Raw genomic sequence first — 25,174 nt, forward strand, 5'->3', positions numbered from 1 at the left:
ATAATATTGGAAAGGGAAAATAAATTTTGAACTGGCATAAGAATTTGCTTATTTTCAAACTTGTTGAGGGTTTTCTTTTTTAATAATACTATATTGATGTTGGGGAAGAAATAATGGCTTCTACTGTCCTTTAAATATTTTAAATTAGTAAGCTGGTACAAGAATGACTTGGTACTGTGTAATTTAACTGTGTACGAGGAAAATAACCTGTTCTAAAAGATGATGGACTGTCTGTTAATTACTTTTTTCTGAGGTGAGATACATTAATTTTAAATTAAGGGAAAACTTGGTGCAGGCACAGCCATAAAAAGTGATTATTTTCTAAATTAATAAGGAATCTTATACCTGTAAGACTACTGTAAGCCTCTGAGGATCATGAAAAACAGAAGTAGTATGTCTTAAACTCTAAGCAAAATATCCATGCACACTCTCCCCCAGTCACTGGAAGTAATATTCCTGTCAGACAAACACAGCCATGCAGTCCCAGAATGATTAGATAAATGATTGGATACAGAACAATAAGTCCATATAAATTAATTTCCATTGACTCCCTTTACTCCTTATTTACATGAACAAAGTAGATGGTGATTTTATATTCTAATGGTCAAGTCTAAATTGAGTAATGTTTTATTTATAGAGCACTTGGTTGCCCATAAGGTGAGTTAAAGTGCAAATTGTGGTCAGGATTAAGAGTGACTTTTTCCCAGCTGGTAAAAGAGCAGTAGTAGTGGGGTCTGGGTGCATGAATAAAGTATACACTGCTAAGAGGAGTTTTGCTGCTGTACCTCAGACTGTCCCCCATATGTGATGAGTCAGAATTTGTTCTTGGAAACTGAAGAAATGTTGTGTGATTCTCGAGTCAAAAACAAATTGAACAGCATAGTGATGACAAATCTCATTCCATGAAGTACGGTCTTGATTTTCAAGAGATGTATCAGTGTATAAGTGGCAGCTTCCTCTTAATACTGAGGAGCATTTCTGGAGTATGATCAACATGATGAATCTGATCTACTCAGAAAGAGTTGTTTTGTAAACATTGAAAGCTGAAGAGGTGTATGCAAAATCAACAGTGATTTTGGTTTATATAATGTGCTTTTTATGTTACACATGAGGTTTACTTTCTATAACCACAGCTTTTTTCCTAACTTAATCTTTTTCTTTTTGCTTTATTTAAGTCTACGTGAACAGAACCAAAAAGGGACCAGGAAACAATCATATCATTTAACTAATCCTCTCCGGCAATATTAGTACAAGTTATTGATACATTAATCACATCAATAGTGAAATGTCAATAATTCCAATTGCTCTTCATACATCAACTGGGCTAAGGTTTTGTGGCAGTTAATATTAGAAATAATATTTAGTTTAAATCCTCAATTGCATTTAATTATAAACTTGTTTGTGAAAAAAACAGCTGCACCTTTTCCTCATCTCTGTTAGTCTGCCATTTGAAATAATGCAGCAGAAGTTTTCTTTAATGGGCAGAGTTATCAAAAGTTTTGCACGTGTAATCATACAATCTTTCATTATTTGTTGGCCATTGAGTGATCTTCTTCAGTCTTTTAGACAGCAGTGAGAAAAACTATGCATCTCTGTCATTGCAGAGAGTATTAATCACATTCATAATTATCGCCGTAGATAAATAGTTTGTGGGTGAATTACACAGCAGATCAATCATCATTACACTTCCAAGTGTATGATTAGGAAAGAAATTTGGCTGTTAGCCATCATAATGACATGGCTTAACTAAAGTGAGCAGTCTTGAAGCAGATTGAATCAAAATTTTCTTTCCCCAGGGAATAGAAGTCCCAAGGTATGTTCTAGGCAGCTGATATGATAAATTGTTCAGTACTTTTTTGTGCCAACCAGGGATTGCGAATATACTATTTTAAAGCTTTCACAGAAAGAGATCTAAGGAGCATCTTCTTCATTTTTTCATTCTTTGAGTTTTTCCATTAATGTATCTTCAAGATAGAGAGCACTAATTCCAGTAAAGTGATCTTCATGAAATGGAAGCCTCCTCTTCTGAAAGTGAAGTTTTGTTGAGTTGGACTTTGCTATAAAACTTTGTAAAATTCAGGTCTGCTGAAAACTGAACTGAACCTCTTCTTACTGTTCAATAAAGAAGAAATAATGTAATGTGAAAAGACCTATACTGCAAGAGTATAGTATTGCATATATGGAAGCTAATATACAAGGCAGGAGGTATCCTGCCACTTCATGTTAAAAGAGTAAAAATTAAGCCACTTTCCATTACAAGTATAGCATTTCTGTCTCAAAAACAGGTTCCATGCAACTGAGATGATGAGTTTTAGAATGGAGTGAGTGAGGAGCATAGGGCTGGGAGCCATGCAAGGGACAAGAAATAGCAAGGAAGCCAGTGGATGATAGAGTGTCACTTGAGGGGGTGGCAGTATTATCAGAAGTTGGAAGAATGTAGCATGTTAGCCAGAGTGAAAGGAGTAGGCAACAATAACTGAGGTGTGATAACAGAAAGGAACATAAGAGACAGATTTGTATTGTTCTGAGATTGAAATAAAATAGCCTAGGCAAAGCGAACTTGAAAATAATGTATTTCCTGGTGATAGTTCTTGTGATTAACTTGTGCAAGGAACGAGAGTTTCATACCTATCACTAAAATTCAATTTTTTTCCTCGTGTTGAGAATCCTGTATTTTTTATAAAGTCATATGCTTTATCACTGTGTATCTTGCCTTAGGCACACCCAGCTTCTTACAGATGAAATGGCTACAGACCAGTGGTAAATATATTTATCCCTCTGAACCTTAGGAAGGGATGACCTCTCTATCTAATAACATTCAGAACACCTATATGGGAAATACAACAAATACATTGTTGGAAGATATATTAGCTCAAGTCTTTTTGGTTCTGTCACTATTTTACAGACAGTAAGAACATCAAGATTGCAAAAAATCGGTACATAGTCAGCAAAATAGAAAAAACTATTTGTGGATTGTGGATTGTTTGGGATTTCTTTAGTCATTCATATGGGCTTTTTTTTTCATTGGGAGGTCTTTAATAATTTCAGATCATTGAACTACATTCCTACATTCCTAGACTTTCCAGACATTGACTACTGCATAATTGATAATCTCAATATTACCTATTTGATTTTTAAGTTAACAGCACTGAAATTGCTGTAAGTATAAATTTCCTGACATGGAGTTCATTGTGTTATTTGATTCTGAAAGAGAAAAATTATACAAGATGTTCAATACTGTTTAAACTTTCTCTTAATATGAAAATGTAATACTGTGTTGAAGTATGTTCATTGTATAAAAAATATTTTGTTTTATATATATATATAACTCTATATATATTATAACTCTAGAAGAGTCTCAAACTCTTCGGTAATGGAATATGCCATCTAAAATTTGTAAAATTTTAGCGGCCTTCTTGATGCAAATACAGAAATGAAGTCTTAGACAGTTTGTTTTGTTTCAACCAGTTGCTAATATTGTCTTTAATGTTCTCTGAAATTAATTGATTAATTTTATTAACCAGAGACAATCACTTGATCTGTCACATTTTACAGACTATGTAAGACTCTGTGTAGATTATATTTCTCCACTTGAATCTAGAAGGATGATGAAATTTTGAAAGTTCTAAATGGCATATACCTTTGATGAAGAGTTTGAGATTCTCTGTTTTTAAAAAAAGTCTCAGTTTTAAAAACTGGTTTTATAAGCCTTACTCTACTAGGAGAAAGGTGAGGTATCATTGTATGTATTGTATCATTGTATTCCAGACCACAAAATCAACTTCATTCCTTTGCTGAAAAGGGGAAGATTCTGGCATACCTTTCTAGCTCTCCAATCCAAAAAATATTCTCTTGTAGGAAAAGTATAAACAAGAAATATATAAACAAACAGGTAGTTAAACATGAATTAATACTGTAAAACTGTTAAGATTAGTGCATGTTTTAAAGTAATTGCTGTAATGATCAGTAATTATAATAGAAAAATAGAAATTAGAACTGCACTGATTGAAAACTTGTATGACAGATACATGGAGATTCTGGCAATTTGGGTTGTTTCAGTTTGTTATTACTTCCTATAATTACCTCAGCACACTTGAAAAGGCATAATTAAGTCTGACATAAAAAAAAATCTATCATCATCATATTAAAGAATTAATTCTCTATTATAGGTGAAAGCTACATTATTATTTAGGAAATACAAAATGTTATGTCTGATTTTAGTGTCTGTGTCTAGTGGTCCCTTTTTAACCTGTGCTTAACTTTCAGGAAGAGTAGCCTGAAAGAATACATAGAGATTTTGAAACAAGAAGTGTGAAACAAATCCTTGTTCTGCTCAGGCCCCCAGCTGTGCAACATGATGTAAGTTACTAAACCATTTTGTCTCTTTTTTTCTCTTTGCAGACAATGAGAACATATTGTTTTCTGTATGTCTAATAATGCTTTGTTTTGATTAAATTCTTTAATAATCCTGGTGAAATTTTACTTTAAAATTGAATTTAATTCAGTAAATACAAGAGATGTTAAAAGACATATAAGATGTTTTGAAAATCAATTGAAACCTTACTTCATTGCTTTTTCAGCTAAAACTGTTAATTAGACTTGTAATACTTTGACAGATTCTTCCAGCTGACCTAACCCTGAGGTATGTGTGACTGCTTATTTTTACTTTCTTTTCATTCTTAGTTTGTGCTTTTACAATATGTTGAGCATGTAGAAAGTAAATGTTCTTGTTAGCTGAAGTTCTGTAATCTTGTTGTGTTGTTTAAATAATTTAATCCTTTTGGAGTTGTCAAATTTATGTTTCAGTGTTTGTCCCAATGGTCTGGAAGGATGTAATCACTAGTGGATCCAGAAAAAGAAGTAATCTCATAGGAAAGAAATCAACAAATTTTGATAAAAGTTTTAGAGAGTATGGGGAGATATCAGAGTCCTTAGAAGAAAAGAAATATTTAATTCTGTGAATGAATCAGAAAACTCTGTCAAGTTTCAGTTCAGCATCCATGTTAACACAGTATTAACACAGAATCTATCTCACGAATACAATCGTTTAACTGATATGTGTTACAGTATGATTAACATACATCCATAGTAACTTAAGGAAATATGTAATAGAATTTTTAGAGGAATTTCTTGGCTATGTAGATTTGTAGAACCCCATCTGCAAAAAACAGGAAGTAAATAAGTTGTTTAAGAGCAAGAAGTGGGGATTTGGAATCCTGAGTGGCCTGTATTTGAAGGATGTGTTCCTAGTTCTAATGATTCTCAGCCAAATGACAATACAGGTATTAACTCTATGATAAAGTATCAATTGTGATCAATTTGGATCTTGGTTTTTAGTGTAACTTTGGTTGTTTTCCATACATTAGTATTAGTACAAATATATTTTAACATAATTTCTACCTTCATTCTTATATGATTGTTGTAGGAGCATAAGGACTCGTGGTTCCTCCAGTGAGTGTGAACATGAACTGCCACGTGGGAATTGTGCTTTTAGTTATAAACTAACCTTGAGTGTGCTTGTGTTTTTTGTGATCACTGCCTTTTCCTATTTCTTATTCCTTCTTTTGTTGCAGAAAGCCCTATATCCTTTTAGTTTTGCTTTTATCATGCCCAGTATTCCTCCAAAAGGAATGAATTTGAAATCTTTGCTGTTTATTCACTAGTAATTCTTTTAAAATAAGTTTAGATTGTCACATCAGTCATTGTTCTTTTTTAAGCATTTGCAGTTATTTTTTTCTGTGTTAGGCAGCTGAAAAGGTACTTACAGAAATTAAGTAATGAATTAAATTTTAAGGCATTTGTGAAATTAGCTTCCTTTCCTAGCTATAGTCCTTTTCTTTTCTTTTGTACAGATGTAAAATATGTGATGTCCACACAACTATGCTTGCAACTGTCACCCGCTTCAAACTTTTTAAGAATTAACCCTGGGGGTTTGCCGTAAGTACTTTGTCTAATACCATTATCTGTCTTTCTAAATGCAGCTGTATTTCTTATAAAAGTCTAACTCTTAGGTGAAACTCCAACGTTAAGGCTTAAAATGCCTAATTAATGGTTTGGTTGTATATTAACATTATTTTTAAAATGTGTAAAATATTTTACAACTGATTTCACAGAGCATTGATAATGCAAGCTACTCATAGTCTTTACAAACTGAACACTCTTTTTAAAAATAATTTAAACAGCCTGTCATTTTCCAAAAGCCCTTTGGTTTCTTTTCATTGTATTTTCAATGTACACATTTTGTGTGGTTGTCACCTGTGTAAATATCAGCTTTCTCAGAACTGAAACAAGTAAGTAATTACTAACAATTTTGTATAAGCATTGTTTTATTCAAAATAACTTTTCACAATTTTACTCAAAAACATGAACCATGAGGAGACTAAAGTACAGATGGTATTCAACAAATGCTCTTACTTTGAGTAACTGGTTTTGCTGCTTTGCCTGCTACATCTTGCTGATCACTGTACTATCTTAGCATCTATGGAAATTGGTCCTGTCTCTCTTATTGCATTCTTTCAATGGTTCAGGTTTATTATTTATTTATTTAACATTCAGTCTCTAGGAAAATAAGTCAAATTGTACATTCTACTTTTTTTCTGAAAGCAACAGAGTTGATAGTTTTTCCAGCTCCCTGGATTCTACATTGACAAATGTGGGCCGGTCAGATGAACTCTTCATCATTGTTTGTTGGGAGTTTAATTACAAACCTAAATAAGCAAAGTCAAAAATTCCCCCCAAACCCCGCAATAATTTTCTTCACATTCTAAGCCACTGTTCCTCAAGATGGAAGGTCAATGGGAAAAGGTCTTCATAGTTGTGCTAGCCTGATCTTTTTTGTCACATAATCTTGTACACTTGAGGTATTTGAAAAAGAAAATTGAAAGCTGATGTATAACCGTATTCAATAGGAAAACAATTATATGAGTGGAGTGATGTATTCTTGGTGACCTGTGTTGCTTAGATACAAACTGTTGTTTTGTCAGTTGATTAAATCCTTGTCTTCTAATTGTTTTTTACTGGAAAGTCCATTGCAATGCCTGGCTCAGGCTTGGACATTACTCCATTAACCATGAGGTTTCTTCACTCTCACTTCATCCCAGCTAAAATCATTCAGACACCTGTAAGTGAGCATTTCTTACATAAAATTTCAGTTATTAGTACTGAATTTACCTGGTGCAAGTTGAGTTAGAGTACACATGATCATATAGCGCATTTCTGTTACATAGCCAGTGCACACAAGAAAAGATTTTTAACAGCATTTTACTTTCATATTTAATTAGTTGATATGAGGCCAGGTAAGTAATTTGCCACCAGAAACTGACCCTGTCAGCATTACTTGAACAAATGTAAACCAATGAAGTAATTTTGTATAGGATCTATTCTGTGTGTCGTAGTATTGCATGCTTTTGATGAAGTACAAGAAATTATCTGGCTAGATTTACTATCTCAGTGTTTTGAGTTTTTTTCTATTAGTTACTGAAGAATATTTCTAGAATCACAGCTTCCATATTCATCTACAGATCTGATGCATTTGTTTTCTCTTGTTTCACACTTTATCTTAATTATTGTAAAATCCTTGTTTTGAACTGAAAAACATGGCCATTGTCCTTATGTATTTTTGTAGAATATTGCTGCAGTGTGTAGTTTCTTACATCTCATTTCCATATCCTCCTTTAGACTTGTTTCAAAACTTCTAACTTTAGACCTCAGGTGGTTCCTCCCTTTCTAGCCTAGCAATTATTTCTCTCTTGTTAGACAAATAGTCAAATGACTTTTTTTGCTTTCTCTCATGTTGTATTTCACACTTTATAGGAATTTATATAAACATTCAGAAATTCCCTTACATTCCGTGGCTTCTTACTGTGACTTTTGTTCCATGTACTCACTAATTCAAGAACTGAGTTTCACAAGTGTTCAACCTACTTAGGGAATGTCCTTGAAGTAAGTAATAGTAACAAGCTTAACGAAAGACTGTACAGATCTTCACAGCCTTTTTTTCCCCCTACAATTATCTATAGAAAATAGCATTAAATAATACATTTTCAGGTGGGATATACCTTAAACCTGGACATCATATGTATTTCTGGATACTGTGGTAACTGCTGTTGTGTTGTCAGGGAAACAGCCTCGTGCTCAGTAGGCAAAACCAATGAGGATTAAGCAAAGCTATAATATAGCTAAGTCCCTGTGACCTTACCAGGATCAAGATCTGTCAGTTCTTCACTTTGCAAGTGTCCCTCAGGAGTGAGGGAGATATGCACAAGTAAAATCATACCTGCAGTATGACTGGTATAAGTATCAGACTTGGAGTATTCTAAGAAGTGAATGCATTTCTCAGTTAGATGGATTAAAAGACTCCGTTTGTGTAAGTAAAATCTTTATAAACTAAATGATAGAAAAGTTTTCATGCGAGCTATGAATGTGGAAGAGATAATTAAATTATGATGAATTCTGGAGTCTCTTTTATCTTTGTTAAAAATTCACACAAAAATATACCAATATAAAAGTACATTAAAATCGCAGGGATAAGAAACAAAGTTTATAGCACTCTGGGGTGCAGAGTAGTTGCCAGTAGTTATCAGCACAGTGTTCTTCTTTAGTAGTATTGATGCATGTGTTACTAAAGTAAACCTCCATTATACACATATTAATTCATTCCAGTTTTTTTGTATTAAAAGAAGTTAAACTTTTTCTGCTTAAGCATTAACTTATTTTTGCTTTTTCTAATGCAAAATAAAATACCTAAATACATTAGTTGAATTTTTATCAAAAATAAGAATGAAGGAGGATTTACATCTGATATGGTCTGGCAAAGTCCCTGGAGTTCATTGTTATTTTCTTTCTTGTATTGTTGTGTAATATTGAATGTGATTTAATGTCTTTCTTAATTAGCCCTAAGTTTTAATTATTAATCTGCATGTATCAAGCATTATATTTTTTTACATATCTCTTGCATTACATGTCCATTATAAAAAAATTAAAATCAGTGTTAATTCATCCCCGGACAATGGCAGATGAACCTTTTTCAATACTGATATTTGTCCCATTTCTTGTGCTGAGAAGGGAGCATCTGAGGCAAAGTGTGAAATGGGATGTCTGATTATGATAATGGCTTGGCTTTCAACATTACCTTGTGATATATTTCCTTTCTTAGTGCTTTGTTTTTTCCTTTAGGTTAATCTAAACCTCTGGCCAAAGGCATTGGATTTTATTACTTTTGATTATTCTTTCCAGCTATCCCAGTCCTTTTTATCAGTGCTCTTGCATTTTTTTTATTTTTTTATTTTTGTATCTTATTATTTAAAATAACTGGGTGTTTTTCTCAAAATTATTGTCTCTACCATTTCATCAAAGTCACAGAAAATTTCTTTCTATAAGATACCTTTTACCAAAGCAAGTTCAGGCTTTTTGCAGCATGTTTAAAGCCATTACAGAAAACTTGAAATTGTCCCGATTTCATTGCTTCATTTCTGAGAGTAGCTACTTTCCTAATAAGATATTTCTATCAGAATATCAGGGGAATAAATGAAGCAAGAGGACAGTGAAGACTTGGCAGCTTTGTGAGTTCAATATGATATTAGCCTTCTTAACTACATAAAATGCACAATAGAGAAGTTAGGGATGAGAGCACATTCAGTAATTTAAATATTTAATGCTTACATATTTCAGAACAGGACAACATCAAAGTTTTTAGAATACATGCAGAAGTTGACTTAAAAGACTGCAGTCTAAGTTCTGGGAGAAAAATGCAATATGATGAAAACAGACCATTAATTTGCAAAGTAAAAGGATTAGGAAACATGTTGTGCCTTTCTCATTCCCATTTCTTCATTTATTATTAATTTTTTACTGTAAGTTTTCAGGTCAGGTACATAGCTGAATACTTTTCTTAATATATTATCTACGTCTCAAACTCCTTCCCCTTCTTGTATTTTTCCTAATTTTGTACAAATAAATCTGCCCTTATTTTCTCTTACTCCACCTTCTATTAGAGTATTAGAGCTCACTTATATGAATGACCTTGACCAGTAAAGACTAATTTAGAAAACAGTAAGTAGAATCCAACTTTTTTTTTTTTTTCATTTTCTTATAACCAACTAACGAGTTTAATAGTGTTCCAGTAAATTACTGCAAGTTACCTACTACCCTGCTGCTTTCTTGGATAATCTGAAATCCTGAGCAATAGTGATAGCAGCAGCAGCCTCCCCAGTTGTTTTGTTTGTGGAAAAAGAGGCAGATCAGCCTTTCCCAGCTCATGGAGTGCATTAGGTGAATCCAGGACATGTCATCCTCCCTGTGCATGGGCTGTGCAACTGATCCATGAGTGCATAACAAGTTCAAGATATTTCTGAAGCTGTTGATTTACTGCAGGCCATCTGTGCATGACCTAAAGCCACCTGTCCAGGTGTTCCTACTTGTTTGGTAGATACCTGTTCTTCCATGTGAAATGCTTACAAATATAGTTTTCTCATTCTATTTTAATTACCAGTGTAACTTTGCTTCATCTCTTCTAAATACAATGTATCATGGACATCTAATTTTTTTGATCAAATTCAGACATGGATTCAGAAATAGTCCTTGGGAAAATATTAATGTGAAGTCAGTTTAATACAGTAATACCAATATGGGGGAAACCAGAACGAGACTTTGAGTGCTCTAATCACATCTGATTTTTCCTCCCCTTTCACCTTATATAGCTATTGACAGTGCTGTAAAATACAAGAACAGTATACAAAATCGAAGTATTCACATTTGTCATATATTGACAACTAAGCCCCAGAAAAAAAAAAATGAGGTTATGGAAGACCTGTGCTGTTTAGGTTGCTGATGTCAAAAGACTGAACAAAGAACTGTAGTTTTAATTAAAATAAGTGAAAGCATAATGTCCAAGCTCTAATTTAGTCCAGTGATCTTCTCAAACTGAATTCTTGTGAATTATATCCCCATAGACTCTGGAACATTAATTCCATTGCTGTTATGAGATTATGTGTTTATCAGAATAGTCTATATTGATTATTTCTGCACTACATTGTAGTATTTTGAATTTGGAGCACTGTACATAAGACAAATACTTAAATCTGTATGTTGGATGCTTTCTTTTTCTATGTTTTTTTTTTTTGTAATTTACCTTTAGACTTCTGATCAACATATTTAAGAGTTAAATTTTTCATGAGTGTAGCTTAGTGGCCATAAACCACTTTCTGGATAGGTTTGGATGAGTGAAACCCTCAGCCTTGAAACACACTTATTCAGGTTACAAAATACAGATGCTACGGAGGGTATATTAATTAACTGATGTGTAATTTCCTAAAAAAAAAGACATATAGCAATATGCTGTTGCCCATTAGTTTTAAGTCAAAGACTGTCAGCCACAGCAGTGCTGTGCACAACTGAATGTATTTGCAGAAATCAAAGACACTAACAACTAATCTCATTCATTTGCAAATTGCTTCCCCTATTTTTTCCTATGGAAAAGGTTGCAAAATGTTTATATCAACATATTTGTATTCCTCTGCATACTTGACTGTATTTTTTATCGTTTGCTCCATTAGTATTTATTTTACTTGAGTTTTGTATACAAAAATAATCAAACAAATAGAAAAATAGCCATAGGTTTTAACATCTATGGATATTCTTTAAAGTCAGCTCACAGTAGATGTGTTTTTTGTGTAACTATATGTGGTTTACATATTGACTTTTTAGTTTACAGACAGTTTAAACTTAGATGCAGAATTAACCCAAAACTTCAATTGTAAGACTGTTATCACTATCTTTGAGTTCATATCCTCCTTAAAGCAGCAATAGTTAATCATGTTGCCTTGAGGCTTACTGTGATCCAACAAGCAGCATGCAAGCTAGATAGTTCTTAAGGGTGCTCCCTTAGGGCTCATTTCATCTTTCAGGAGACAACAAATGACTTCAAGTGCGGAGTAGTAGCAAAATGCTTTCCCCATGCCTGTCCACATCCTAGCACAGGGAGCAAGGAGGCTGCTGCAGATGTACAGAGCAGTGAAGTTGTAGCCCTGCACTGAGGGAAAGTGAAGTGTGGCTCTCACAACTGTCTTCTGTGTATAAATAGGGAAGGTCTTTCATGCCAGAATCAAAGTAGTTTGGCTTAATTACCTGTAACAGTTGGTAATACTTGCTACCAATGGATGACATGCTATTTTATAATTTTACTTTCAGACAGTTAAAAAAGGAGATGTTTGGGGAAGCCTCAATGCCTTTTGGGATCTTTGATCTCTTGCTAAGTGTTGTGCACTTCTGCAGATTATTGATTGAAGCAATAAAAAACATGCAAGTTCTCCACTATTACTTTTATTTGAAACACAGGTGTTTCAGTTTAATATTTCAGAAGTGATAGAATCAAGTCCAGAAAATTATTAATAGAGAAATTGAGAAAGATTCAACTGATTTGCTAACATTCTTTGCTGTCCCCATTTAGAGTCTGCAATTTAGGTAAAACTGAGAAAATACTGGTGATGCTTCCTCTGAGAGATATTGCATTCTTCAGAAATAATAATATTCAGCCTGCTTCAGCCTAAGAAAAACACACAGAGGATCATTTGGATTACCAGTTCTGTTTTTTTAAGGGTATTAACAGGCCCACATCCAAGAAAGTGATTAATTCACTGCTTGTTGCTTAGGATTTATATTGAGGCACATGGTTGCTAACACTGAACTATTCCTTAGGAAAAGGTATTTAAGTCCTTTAAGGCATGAAAACACAGAAATGGCTGCACTGGATCAAAGCTGTTCATTTTTCCTACATTCAGCCTGTGGCTGGAGTTCATAACCCATTCTACAGAGAAAAAGGCAAGAATATTGCATTTACAGAATAATCATCTTAATAAAGAAAATTTCATGTTAGGTTCTTGATGATTGTGAGGCTTGATTTACATACAAAGATTCTGCTTAGTTGAGGGCAATGGAGAAAATGAAGAAATGGTTACAATTACTTTTATTTCTCTTGAGTAAAGGAGAACAGTATGACCAATTAAAGGAAAAAAATACAGAGAAGCTTACAAATTGACAGTGACACAAATAGTTGATAGTGTCTTCTGAATAATCAGTATTTGATGGATATTGCCTGAGGAAGTATAAAAAAGAAATTGGGTAAAATTCAGGATGAAATTTTAGGGAGACAATATGATTGCATCTGTTGAGAATATAAGTGAGAACCTTGGATATAAAGTAAGGAGAAGCAAAAGACTTTTGGGATATTGGGTGATGTTAATTGTATGTCCTGATAGACAGGTTAGGTCACAGTCATAAGAGTTTCTGATGTGAGGTATCTTAAAAGCTCCCTGTTCAGCCTCTGACAGCAAACAAGACAAGCACTGCAATGCTGACCTTTGGCATTTTTTTTTTACTTTGGAATTTACAGTTTCTGAGTCATAGCAGCCCAGTATATTTTCACTGCATCATTTGTTATTTTATAAGCCCACATTGTTGTCTCTTTTCTAAGTCAGTGAGTCCAGGATTTATTTTCTTTTTTGTATGGCAATTTTTTCTACACTTTTCCTTGTATTTTTAACATTGTATTAAAATTCCTGTGTGAATTCCTTCTGTTATTTTGTATCCTTCCTGTTTTGTTTTTTTTGTTTTGTTTTGTTTGTTTATGGGTTTTTGGTTTGTTTCTTTGTTTTTGCTTAGTTTTGGGGTTTGGTTGGTTGGTTTTGGTTTTTTGTTTGGTTTGGTTTATTTGGGTGTGTTTTTGTTTTGGGTGGTTTTTTTTGATTGATTTTGGGTTGGTTTTGGGGGGGTTGTTTTTTTTTTTCATAGAGTATTTTTTAAAGTGGGATCAGTAATACTAATATAGATCTGTCTTTGATTTCCATAATCCATATGAACACTGATACAACTGTCCTTCATTCTAATTCTCAGAGCAATTGTATTAAAGGGAGGGGGTTAGTTAGTAGGATTCTTTTGTAGTACATGCATGTGATTTCATCTTCATTATATGTACATGTAGTTGGGTTTTTTCTTTCAGTATCCACTGAGTATGTAGTTACCAAGAAAATTGTATTTGGTAATGTGATTTTCAAAGTGGAAGTGAAATCTGTGAGTGTTCTCATGGTTATAGAGCAGAGCTCAGACACAAAGCACAGTCAGCTTGCATGTACTATACACTGGTGCTTGTGAGATTGGACTAGAGGTTCTTGTCATTATCTCAGTGTTGTTTCTCCCAGGAGATTCCCCTTTGAGATAATAGAACATCTAAGAGTTGATGTTACAAACACCCTATTTGACAGAGCAATGTGGTGTTTAGATAACCAGAATCACAGTTAGGCAAGCAGATACTTTTCATCCAGTCGTCCCTTTAGTCAGCTGTCTGATATGTTCTGAAATGTTCAAGATTGTGGGTTTCAAGCCTACTGAATTCCTATGACATTAGGTGTATTTTATCGGCCCTACACTGTCTAGCAGGGCATGTTCATTACGCACAGGGTAAATGTTGCCCTGGAACTTCATCCAAGAATTTTCAAATTATGTAACATTTGAATCTTCTAAAAATATAATATACAAGCTTCAGCAGAACCCAGCAGAAAAAAAACCTAATTACATGCATATTTTGCACTGTACTAGACACAAGTGATACTTACCCTACTTTTGCAAGTCAAACATATGCTTTTCTCTTTAAAACTCCTTTCACATATCAGACTTCAATTTCGGTTAAGGCAGAAACTTAGACTGGTTATAACAGGTATTAGGTCTGCAGGAATGACAGATATTAGATACATAAGTTCCTGTTTTACTATGTTAGCCACACATAAACCTTTAATATAATCTGGCATATGTACATGACTCTGCTGCATCACATTTTCTTAACAAGGTTCTGTTTAAATTTCCCATCTATTCACTGGCATTTTGACAATTCCAGAAACAGGTCTAGCAGGATTTTTAAAATAAATATTCTAATCTACTTTATAATGTGTAATTTTCTTTTCTATAGTAGTGTTCAACTCAGCTTTCCCATGCAGCAGTGTTAATGTCTTTGATTACTTCATTTCAGGTAAAAATTCCCTCTAAATTTATTTTCCTTGTCATGTCTGCAGTGGATGTCTCCTGTACGCTACCTTGATGAAAGGAATTGTGTAGGTTGCTAATGGCCTGCAAATATTTGCTATCCATGGTCAAAAATATAAGCAGAACTGTGCTTCAGGTTCTGCAATTCTTTGATTGAATAGGACATTAGGAAGGGACAATTATCTCTGGTCCACCTTATTATCACAGAATCATAGAGTAGTTTGTTTTGGAAGGGACCTTAAATATCACGTAGTTCCAACCCCCCTGTCATGGGCAGGGATACTTTTCATTAGACCAGATTTCTCAAAGCCTCTTCCAACCAGGCCTTGAACAGCTTCAGGGACAAGGCATCCACAGCTTCTCTGGGCAACCTGTTCCAATGCCTGACAACCCTCCCAATAAATCATTTTTTCCTAATGTGTGATATAAATTTACACTCTTTGCAGTTTAATGACACTCCCCCTTGTTCTGTCACTATATGCCCATGTAAAAAGTCCCTGTCCATCTTCCCATCTTTTATGTACTGCTCTAAGGTCTCTCTAGAGCCTTCTCCAGGATGAATATATCCAACTCTCTCAGCTTGGCTCCAACAGGTCTGTTGGTCTTATGTTGGAGGCCCCAGAGCTAGATGCACCCACTCCAGGTGGAGTCTCACAAGACCAGAGCAGAGGAGGAGAATAACTTTCCTTTTATTGGGTTGTGTTGAGCTTCTCATGCACTTAAAGTCCCAAGTCATTCTCCATATGTCTGCTCTCAATCCATTCTCCTCCCAGCCTGTATTTGTTCTTGGGATTGCCATGAACCAGGTGCAGGACCTTGCACTTGGCCTTGTTGAACTTCACAAGGTTCATACAGACCCACCTCTCAACAAACACTGTCTTGTACGTGTCCAGTCCCTCTGGATGGCATCCCTTCCCTCCAGTGTGGTGACCACCCCGCACAGCTCAGTGTCATCAGAGAACTTGCTGAAGGTGCCCTTGATCCCCCGTCCCTGTCACCAACAAAGATGTTGAGATGATGTTCCCATCCCTGAGGGACACCACTTGTCACTGGGCTCCACATGGACATCAAACCACTGATTGCACCTCATTGAGTTCAACCATCCAACCCACCAAGATACTCAAGACTGATTCCTGTTCTTAGGGCTCTCCAATGGTTCCTGTGCCACCGTGAAATCTGTTCCTTTGGATTTTGGGATTTTCCTAATCATTAACCATCTACTGATCACACTGATTTGCTTTCCCTTTATATATAAGCCTTTACTAATAATTTTAAGTTTGCATAGGGTCTAATATAACCAACTTGTACCTAGTATTATTTAAATACTCAGTAAATTTTACTTTTTCTGAAGAAATAGAGTTGGTAAAACTTCAGGTGTGTGGTCTTGTTTTTTGAACAACTCTATGGCTTTTGAGAGGATGTGATTAAAACATATACTAATGAATATACCAGGACCACTGAGTGTAAAGTCTGTATGTAAGTCCTGCTTCTTCTGTGTATTGACTTCCATTCCTTTTTTTCTAACTGGGAGCATTATTAGAAGATAGTCTAAATTTATAAGTCTGAATTTTCATCTGTTTAAAATCATCATAAGTCACTTTGAAACAATGCAGCTAATTACCTTGGTGGGTTTAAAAAAGAAGAAAAAAACTTTACAAAAAATATGTCTATTTTTGGAAGATATTTAAATATAAAATAGTCAGATTTCTCTGGTATGAAAAACCATTTATCAAAAACCTATTTAGTAAAATAATAACTTATTGCAAATATATTATTAGTTATTATTGTGGCTTCTTGATAGCTTAAGAATAATTTAATAAGATATTATTAAATTTAATATTAATATAAAGAATAATTCTGTATTCTTTGTCCAAATACAGTCCTAAGATTTTTTCTGTTCTTTTCCATGATTAAAAAATACTTGTATTTTCTTGTGTTCTTTATCTTTCTCTCTCTTAAATTCCTTGCATTCCATTCTGTAGATTATTTCACATGTGTAAGTTACTTGTTGAACTGTCCCTCAGAAATCTAGGCATGTGTGATACAATTCAAATGTTGTTGTTGATGCCAAAACAAAATACAATGCTATTGAATTGATACTAATAGTTAAGCAAGGGTCTAGATAATTAGGGTCTAATAGTTAAACTAGAGTCATAGATTCTTTTTCCTTGGAAACAACCTTTAAGTTCATACAGCCCATTAAGTTGTCTGAACCAGTAGCAAACACAGTAGCTGTGAGAGAATGAGAGAACTAAATCTCAGGATGCCATTGATTCAGTGTTTCTTCTTTTTGTATGATTTGTTACTTTTCTATGGTACTGCAGAAATAATTTTAATAAATTGTCTGTTTCATTGGCATTTAATATTCGCTTATCTTGTGTTGCTCTGGCTGTTCTGTTCTGCAGCTTTTCCCACGGTGAACTGAACTAATTTGCAATGTTGTCAGACTGCAAAGCAGTGAGAAAAAAAGCTAGTACTTATCTTACATTTAGGACTAAAGGAGAGGAACCTAGACATGTACATCTGCTTCGGAAAATGCTGCAATTAAAATGGATTGCACATCAACACTAATAATTTGGTGACTTTGGAGGTGTGTCCCTTCAAAACTAGTGAGTCCATTTCATTTAATTTTGGCAATTTTCAATAGTTCATTTTATTATTCTGTTCCAGATCTTCTACTGTTACATGTATTTGAAACAGATTTTCCAATATAACCTCTGTAAAGAAACCTCCTTCTATTTGTTTTTTTTTTGTTTTATTTTCTGACAGCTTCTCATAGCAGCACTGAAAAGTCTTCATGACACTCACAAAACTTTTTACAAAGTCACTCAGTTGATTATTTCTTTCTTGAAATTAAACCCTAGATTGGTGGATATATAAATTTTTTTGTGTTGGGCATGAAATAAAGACTATGATGGACACAGTTGTAAGATTAGTTCCTTAATAATATGAAGTTGGATCATGTCCTGTACTTTTCTGAGGAGTAAATCAGGAGCTTTTTCTCCTCTTGTGGGTTTCCTGACTGGAGTCACTGAAACTATCCATGAAACTTTTACCTCAGCAGTGCACCACTGTGTAATTTACCTGATTTACATCACTTTTTGCTTCTTGTTCTTGGTCTCCCACACTATGTCACAGTGCCTGTCACCATCCTAGTCCCCCTATCAGTATTATAGTCTTAAAAATCCTGTGCTTTCCTACTTAGCTGACAAGTCCCAGTCCATACTGATCCTATTTTGCTTATTAATCCAGTGAACTTGTTTATCTGAGTTGATTCAGGCGTTTTAGTGTTTGACACTACTCCTCTGTTGCAGCAAACAGTTTTTCCTATGTTTTGTGTACTGGCCAATAAGCTTTAAATTTATTATTTTCCTTCACCATGTTTTTATATGTTTACAATGTTATAAATTTAAATCCATCCATTTTGTTTTCCTCATTGTACTTCTGGTAATTTGCTTTGTATATGTTTTCATATTGGCAGTATTTTTTGAGTTACCATGTCATATTTAAGTTCAACTCTATTCTTAATCAACCAATAAACCGAATCCTCCAATATCTGCAAAATAATACAAGTAAGTAATTTCTTTTGCTCTTAATTTCTTTACTTGCCCTACATTTCCACCAGTACAATATAAACTTTATGATATTACTGTCCTAAAATTGAGTATATCTAAAAAATACATACCCCATTCTTGATCAATGAGATCAAAAAAAGGGAAATATAAAAGTTAAAGAAAAGTGATTAAATCTGAATTCCAGAATCTGAGCAGAAAGCCACAATAGGCATGAATACAAAATGTTTATGGATTGATATATGTTTTGTGGGAGACGGCTGCAATTTTCATCATGCACAGTAGAAGGGACAAATTATTTTTGTAGGTCCACAAAGTACACAAGGTGCACTAAGAAATACGCTTATGCAATAGATCATACATGATTCTACATTTTTTTTCTTGGTATATGGCTCTATACTTTCAAGAGAGAGAGAAGATTAGGAAATAATAGGATTTCCAGTGTTAAATAATAAAAGGTCTGTACAAAACATTAGAGGAAATTGCAGGATTTTTTTGTTTTGTTTTGTAAATATTTATTAATTTCCTACTTTAAACCTTCTCTAATTTTCTAAGTATTCTTCTAAGTAGGAGCCATTTTCATTGAGACTGTGAGATTATTTGCATTGAATGCCACAGTAGTTTTCATTCTCAGTCTTCTTTTGCATGCTTGACAGTATTTCAGATTTGAAGTAATGATGAACCATACAGTTACTGTTTTGTTGTTTCAAACATAGAATATCTTGAAAACACAATTTAGATTTTAACCCAGTTCTGGGTGCATGAAACTCTCCTTTTCCATCACCTTCAAGCAGGAGGTTTCCTTTTATGATGGATTCTATGGCTGTAGCCTCGTGGAAATAATTTTGATTTGCTCTGTTTGTTCAGTTCAAAGGTAAGGGCATTCAGAGAAGGAGTTTTGAATGTATTTTTGTTCTTTTTAATAACAGGCAAAAACATCAAAACAAGCTATTAGATCATGATAGAAATAGGAAAAATAAATCAAATTAGAAACATTTTCAGTATAAATAGATTTATAATTACAAGCCCTTGAATTTATGTAATTACACATACTCAAAAAAAACTCTATGTCATTGCCATAATGAAAAAGCCATCATTTCTCTTCAAAAGCACTTCAGAAAGCAAAATTCAGACAGTCTGCCAGCATATTCAATTTGTCCATCTCTCACAAAAATTGTACCCTGTCTTCAGTAAGGAAATTTGTCTTCTGTCAGAAGCAAATTACAAGAATTACTCAGAAAAAAGAGCATTCCTCTCATCACTCCTTGGAATTAAAATTGTGAATATTTCTCTTCCCACTTGCTCCCTCAGGTGTTTGATTTCATGAATATATAGGTCCCTGACCTTGGCCTGATTGACAAGGGAAGTTAAAACTGCAAGCACTTACTGTTCCTTTCAATGCATCAGTGAAAGGATGTTAGGAATATTAAATGGATGAACACACCTTAACTAATATTTAAATTATGGAAGGTATGATGTATGCCATTTTATAGTAAACAGTTTACTTAATAATAATACAGTTTTTTTACATTAGTAAAAATCTGAAATACTATGATTAGAAGAAAAAGCATTAATTTTTTTTATGTATAATAAACATGCATCAGTGTATTGTGTGCTTGCTACTAGAATTTATTTTATTTGGTTACAATTAGCAAATATTAGTAAACATGAACCTACAGACTGGTTATGCCCTCTATTCCCTGAACTACTCTATTCAAACACAATTTTACACTTCCTCATCTTTTTCCAGCTTCCAGATAGTAACAAGAGGGCTGCTGTTTCATCAGCAGTTGTGTACATTCCATATGCAAGGTTATGAATTTTATTATAGAGAAGTAAAATTGAACAGAATGTGGAAGTTGCCAAAAATTATTAATAAAAATTGTCAGAAAAACCAAGATTGCTTTCAAGTTGGGAGTGAAGTGTTCTGTAGATACACTCACAGTCTTTACTTTTTTAGAGATCTTAATATTTATACTAAGATCCTAGATCCCACAATAAAATATGTTGTAAGAAGTAGACTAAACAAGAATTATCAGGCCATATTGCCTAGCAGTGATTTCTTTAATTCTCATTTGAACTTCTCTTTCTAGCTTCTGTGTTCCTTGAAAACTCTCACACATAAACCATAAAAAGTGTGTTGATATTAAAGTTTGTATTTCCTCCCTACTACAATATAAAATTTTTCCCCCATCCTCAGTCTTTCATTACTATTTTATTCAAAGAAAGTATAACCAAGAGTCTCATTCGGAGTTTAGTTCCAAGACTTAAGTTCATCAAGATGAACAAGGTTCTCACATTATTTTTATGCTGGTCATTGGTGAAGATTGAAGAGAGATTAAAAGATGAAAAGAGGGCTGTGTATCCCACTGGACATGAATGGAGTCTTCATAGTCCATCGGACCTGATGATATGCATCCCAGAGTCCTGAAGGTATTGCCTGTTGAAGTTCCCAAGCTGCTCTCCATGATATTTGAAGGATTATGGCAGTCAGTTGATATGCCAGTGACAAAAAGGGAAACATACCTATTTTTGAAAAGAACAGAAAGAACAAACTCTGGAAACTAACCTGTCAGCTTCACCTCTGTGCCTGGAAAGATCATGGAACAGATTCTCCTCGCAATTGTGCTGAGACATTTGGAGGACAAGGAAATGATTTGTGACAACCAGCACAGCTTCTCCAAGGGTAAGTCCTGCCTGATCAAACTATTGACTTTCCATGATGGAGTGACCACATCAGTGGATTGAGGGATGGGTTACAGATTTCATTTATCTGGAGTTCTGTAAAGCCTTTGACATGATCCTCCACACCCTCCTCTTGAAATTGGAGAGACACAGGTTTGATGGGTGGACAATATAGGTAAGGAATGGGTTTGACAGTCACATCAAGTGGTCAACTGATGGACATCAGTGACAAGTAGTGTCCCTCAGGGGTCCTTCTGGGACAAGTGTAATACCCTCATTAATGACATAGACAAAGGACCAAGTGAACCCTCAGCAAGTTTGCAGATGACACCAAGCTGAGGTGGTTTGACCTGGAGGACAGGATGCCACCCAGAGGTACCTGTACAAGCTGGAGGAATGGGCCTATGGGAATCGCATGAGGTATAACAAGACCAGGTGCTGGTGCTGCACCTGGGTGGGGCAACACCTGGTATCAACCTAGTCTGGGCATGAACAGACCCAGTGCAGCCCTGCCCAGAAGGACCTGGGGGTGCTGGTGGGTGAGAGGCTGGACATGGCCCGGCCATGGCACTCACAGCCCAGAGAGCCAAACGTGTCCTGGGCTGCATCCAGAGCCCCGTGGGCAGCAGGGGAGGGAGGGGATTCTGCCCCTCTGCTCTGCTCTGCTGAGACCCAGCTGGAGCATCCAGAGCTGGGGTCCCTGCACAGGAGGGACAGGGACCTGCTGGAGTGAGCCTAGAGGAGGGACACCAAGGTTATTAGAGGACTGGAGCACCTCTACTGAGTGGAAAGACAGAGAACTGGTGTTGTTCAGCCTGGAGGACAAAAGGCTTCAGGGCCATCTAGTTGTGGCCTTCCAGTACCTGAGGGGAGCCTACAAGAAAGATGGAAAGCAGCTATTTACAAGAGCCAGTGTCTCAGTTAAGACAGTGTAAAGGGGAACACTCTAAAATGAGTTGCCCCCTTTATAGGTTTAAGTAATTTCTTTCCACAAAGAAGCAGAAAACAAATATGAGCAAGTGTAAGTGAAAAAATAACCATTTGCTAGCAAATGAAACTGCAACAGACAAAACCCAGTAAATAATCACTAGATACAAAATTTCCAATGCACACTCCCTGAGAACCAAGAAAAACACAAAATAGGTTTTTCTATTTCTGGAAATACCTTTTTTGGGATGGTGCCCCCATCAGGCAGGCGACAGTGTGAGGGGAGACAAAGGGAAAAGATGGCAAACCCTCCCCCCAAGATGGTGGCCTCTGCAGGCAGCAACACAGTCCGGGAGACAAAGGGAAATGATGGCAGCAAACCCTGATGAGAAGGTAGGCAATATGGAGCAGTTCTAGTGGTAGGTGAAGACTTGCTGTCCCATGTGGGGTCAGCTCTGCCTCCCGCTGCCTCCTCCTGCCATGTACAGGACTCCACCAGTGTTGTTGCTGCTGTCTGCCAAGCAGCTGGTGTGTCCAGGGGAAAGAGTTGGGCTGTTGGCTCTCCCCAGGCCCCAGATACTTGCTCAAGCTCCATGCTGCTAATAGGGCTTGCATAATTCACTCCAAAACAGTTTTTGCTTGTGAAATACACTTTTTCTGAGTGTCTGCTATTGCAAGCCCCCAAAAAAACCCAACCACCTGAAGCAACCCTCTCCAAAGCAGAGCACTTCACCTTCTGCAAATGCTTCCACAAAAGAGAGCTCCCTGCTTCCACACTCCAAATTAAAAAGGGATACAAGCGGCACCACTCTTCCCTCCCCACAACCCCCACCTCAGGATTCCTGTTCTGGCTGCAGCACTGGATCATAGAGAGACAGTAAGGCTTTTATGGGGCACAGATAGATACAAATTACAATAGCATTTTGGGTTACCCAAGACAACATGGAGTTGGACAAGACAGGACATGGGGCAGTTGCTTCAAACTGATGGAAAGTTGGTTTAGATTAGGTATTGGGAATATATTCTTTAATGTGAGGCTGGTACCTGAACAAGTCACCCAGAGAAGTTGTGGATGCACCATCACTGTGAATGCTCAAGTCCAGGCTGAATGGGACTTTAAACAACCTGGTCTAGTTGAAGGTGTCCATGCCCAGGGTAGGAGGCTTGAAACTAGGTGATCTCTTAGGTCTCTCCCAAGATAAGCCATTTCACAATTTTATGGTTCTATTCCCACATTGTCCTCCTACTGGATACCAACGAAAAGAGCACATCACCTCCCTCTGAACTCCCTCTCCAGAGGGAGCAGTACAGAGCAATTAGTTTCTCTCAACTAAACAAAGTTTGATATCATTCAGGTTCAAATCTCTAAGTTCTTTTCTATGGATCTAGTCCTGATTTTTAGTTTGAACATGTTTATAGGTTTTTGTGTGTACATTAACACAGAAAAACAGTTTGAAACAATGTTCTTAAAATTATCATATTTTAATATTTTTATTACTATTTCTGATTCTTCATTGCTTGATGTTTAATTTTAGCATTTGAAAATTTAGTGCCACATCAGAATGACTTGCAACAGAATGACAGCAGATTTCAGAGCCTTCTGAAACACAATCCAAGATGATAACAGATAAGAGAGCTCATTTGCATGATGCAGAACAGCTGAGAGCTCAGAGCCTCCAAGAAGAGCCCAAGACACTGAAAAGGTGACTACTTATTTTTTTAGACTTCTGAAGAAGTATTTCCTGAAGGTTATGTGCTTAATGAGTTAGTTAAAGCCACTGTGAAGGCTTCCTGATTCTGTGCTACACACTCACGTTTATAGAAGCACAAAGAAAAGTGGTGCGCATAGAAACAAAGCAAATGCACTCTTACGAGACCTTATAAATGTTCCTATTTAAAAATCACTTAATATTAAGTTGGGAAGTATTTGCATATTGTAAAGCATGGAAAATATTTATAAATTTGAAGACAAAGTGTACATATCACAACTTATATGCATTTGAGATGTCCTTGTAAAAGAGTTTTGTCTCATTGTTCTTTTGTGAAGAAAAGACGAGGCCTTGTACAAAAGCAGGAAAATGACAGGAGAAGGGCATCTATAGTGGGTATGGCCTCAGAACATCTTGTACTTCTGTGTAGCTATTCTGATGAAATAAAAAAGGAGGAACAAATTTCTTTAGACATGGGAACACTCATCCAAAGCAAAGTTTATAGTTTCTGTAGAGGAAATGGCCAGGAATCAGGGTGTTGAACCACACTGACAAATGCCTTGAATAATTTGGTGTGCATGTTCTGTGGGTAATGAAGGGAGAATGTCTTGTGGTTATTTATCTGTTCCATTGCCACTACATGAACAAGAATGGCAAAAAAATGCCTCCTCACGTATCTAGAAAAGAAAATGCAAGTAATATGCAAAATACTAAAAATTTTTTAAGATAAGTTTTAAGTATCTTATATATTATATATTTTAACTAGTTTTGTCTTTATGTACAAAAAACATTTTTCTACTCCACTCCACCTGTACGTGAATGTATTTGTAGTGCACTTTAAATGAGTGTAATTTGTATATTTGTTACTTCTTGATGATCTGAGACTTGCTATTCAGCAGCAATTTTACCTAATGATATTCCCAGTTTCTGGGCTATATTCAGACCAGAAACATGTACCATACTAGAACTAGAATTCAATTAAAGCTCTGAAATTCATATAAGGCACTGAGCAAAAACTCTTTCTTTAAAGATGTGCTTCTATTGCACCAAATTTTTGTTAATGCAAATAAAGCATATAAAGATATAATTTTCTGATAATGGAAATTAAAAGATACATGTTCATCCTCAAATATTGACAATCTACTATGATACTGATAAGGAGTCATTATTTAGAATTTATGGTGATACTTTAAATTAATTTTACAACATCTACTTCTTGATATAAAAATTGTGATTTATGACTGCAGTGGC

General features: G+C 35.3%; 2 long non-coding RNA genes across 2 annotated transcripts in view; both read left to right on the top strand.

Annotated features, from left to right (window-relative positions):
• Positions 1-17,523, top strand: part of LOC106628425 (uncharacterized) — a 32,937-nt gene extending 15,414 nt beyond the window's left edge. The window contains exons 2-5 of the long non-coding RNA XR_001331809.2: positions 4,267-4,359; positions 4,581-4,642; positions 5,853-5,937; positions 17,436-17,523. This is a non-coding gene — a long non-coding RNA (uncharacterized LOC106628425). The remainder of the gene's footprint in view (positions 1-4,266; positions 4,360-4,580; positions 4,643-5,852; positions 5,938-17,435) is intronic.
• A 3,506-nt stretch (positions 17,524-21,029) lies between these two features.
• LOC148184524 (uncharacterized) overlaps positions 21,030-25,174 on the top strand; it is a 39,424-nt gene continuing 35,279 nt past the window's right edge. Inside the window, exons 1-2 of the long non-coding RNA XR_015772403.1 lie at positions 21,030-21,288; positions 23,750-23,917. This is a non-coding gene — a long non-coding RNA (uncharacterized LOC148184524). The remainder of the gene's footprint in view (positions 21,289-23,749; positions 23,918-25,174) is intronic.

Source organism: Pseudopodoces humilis, chromosome 4 (genome assembly GCF_049639895.1).
Source record: "Pseudopodoces humilis isolate 2021_Gansu_Grassland_sample_001 chromosome 4, ASM4963989v1, whole genome shotgun sequence".
Lineage (NCBI taxonomy): Eukaryota > Metazoa > Chordata > Aves > Passeriformes > Paridae > Pseudopodoces > Pseudopodoces humilis.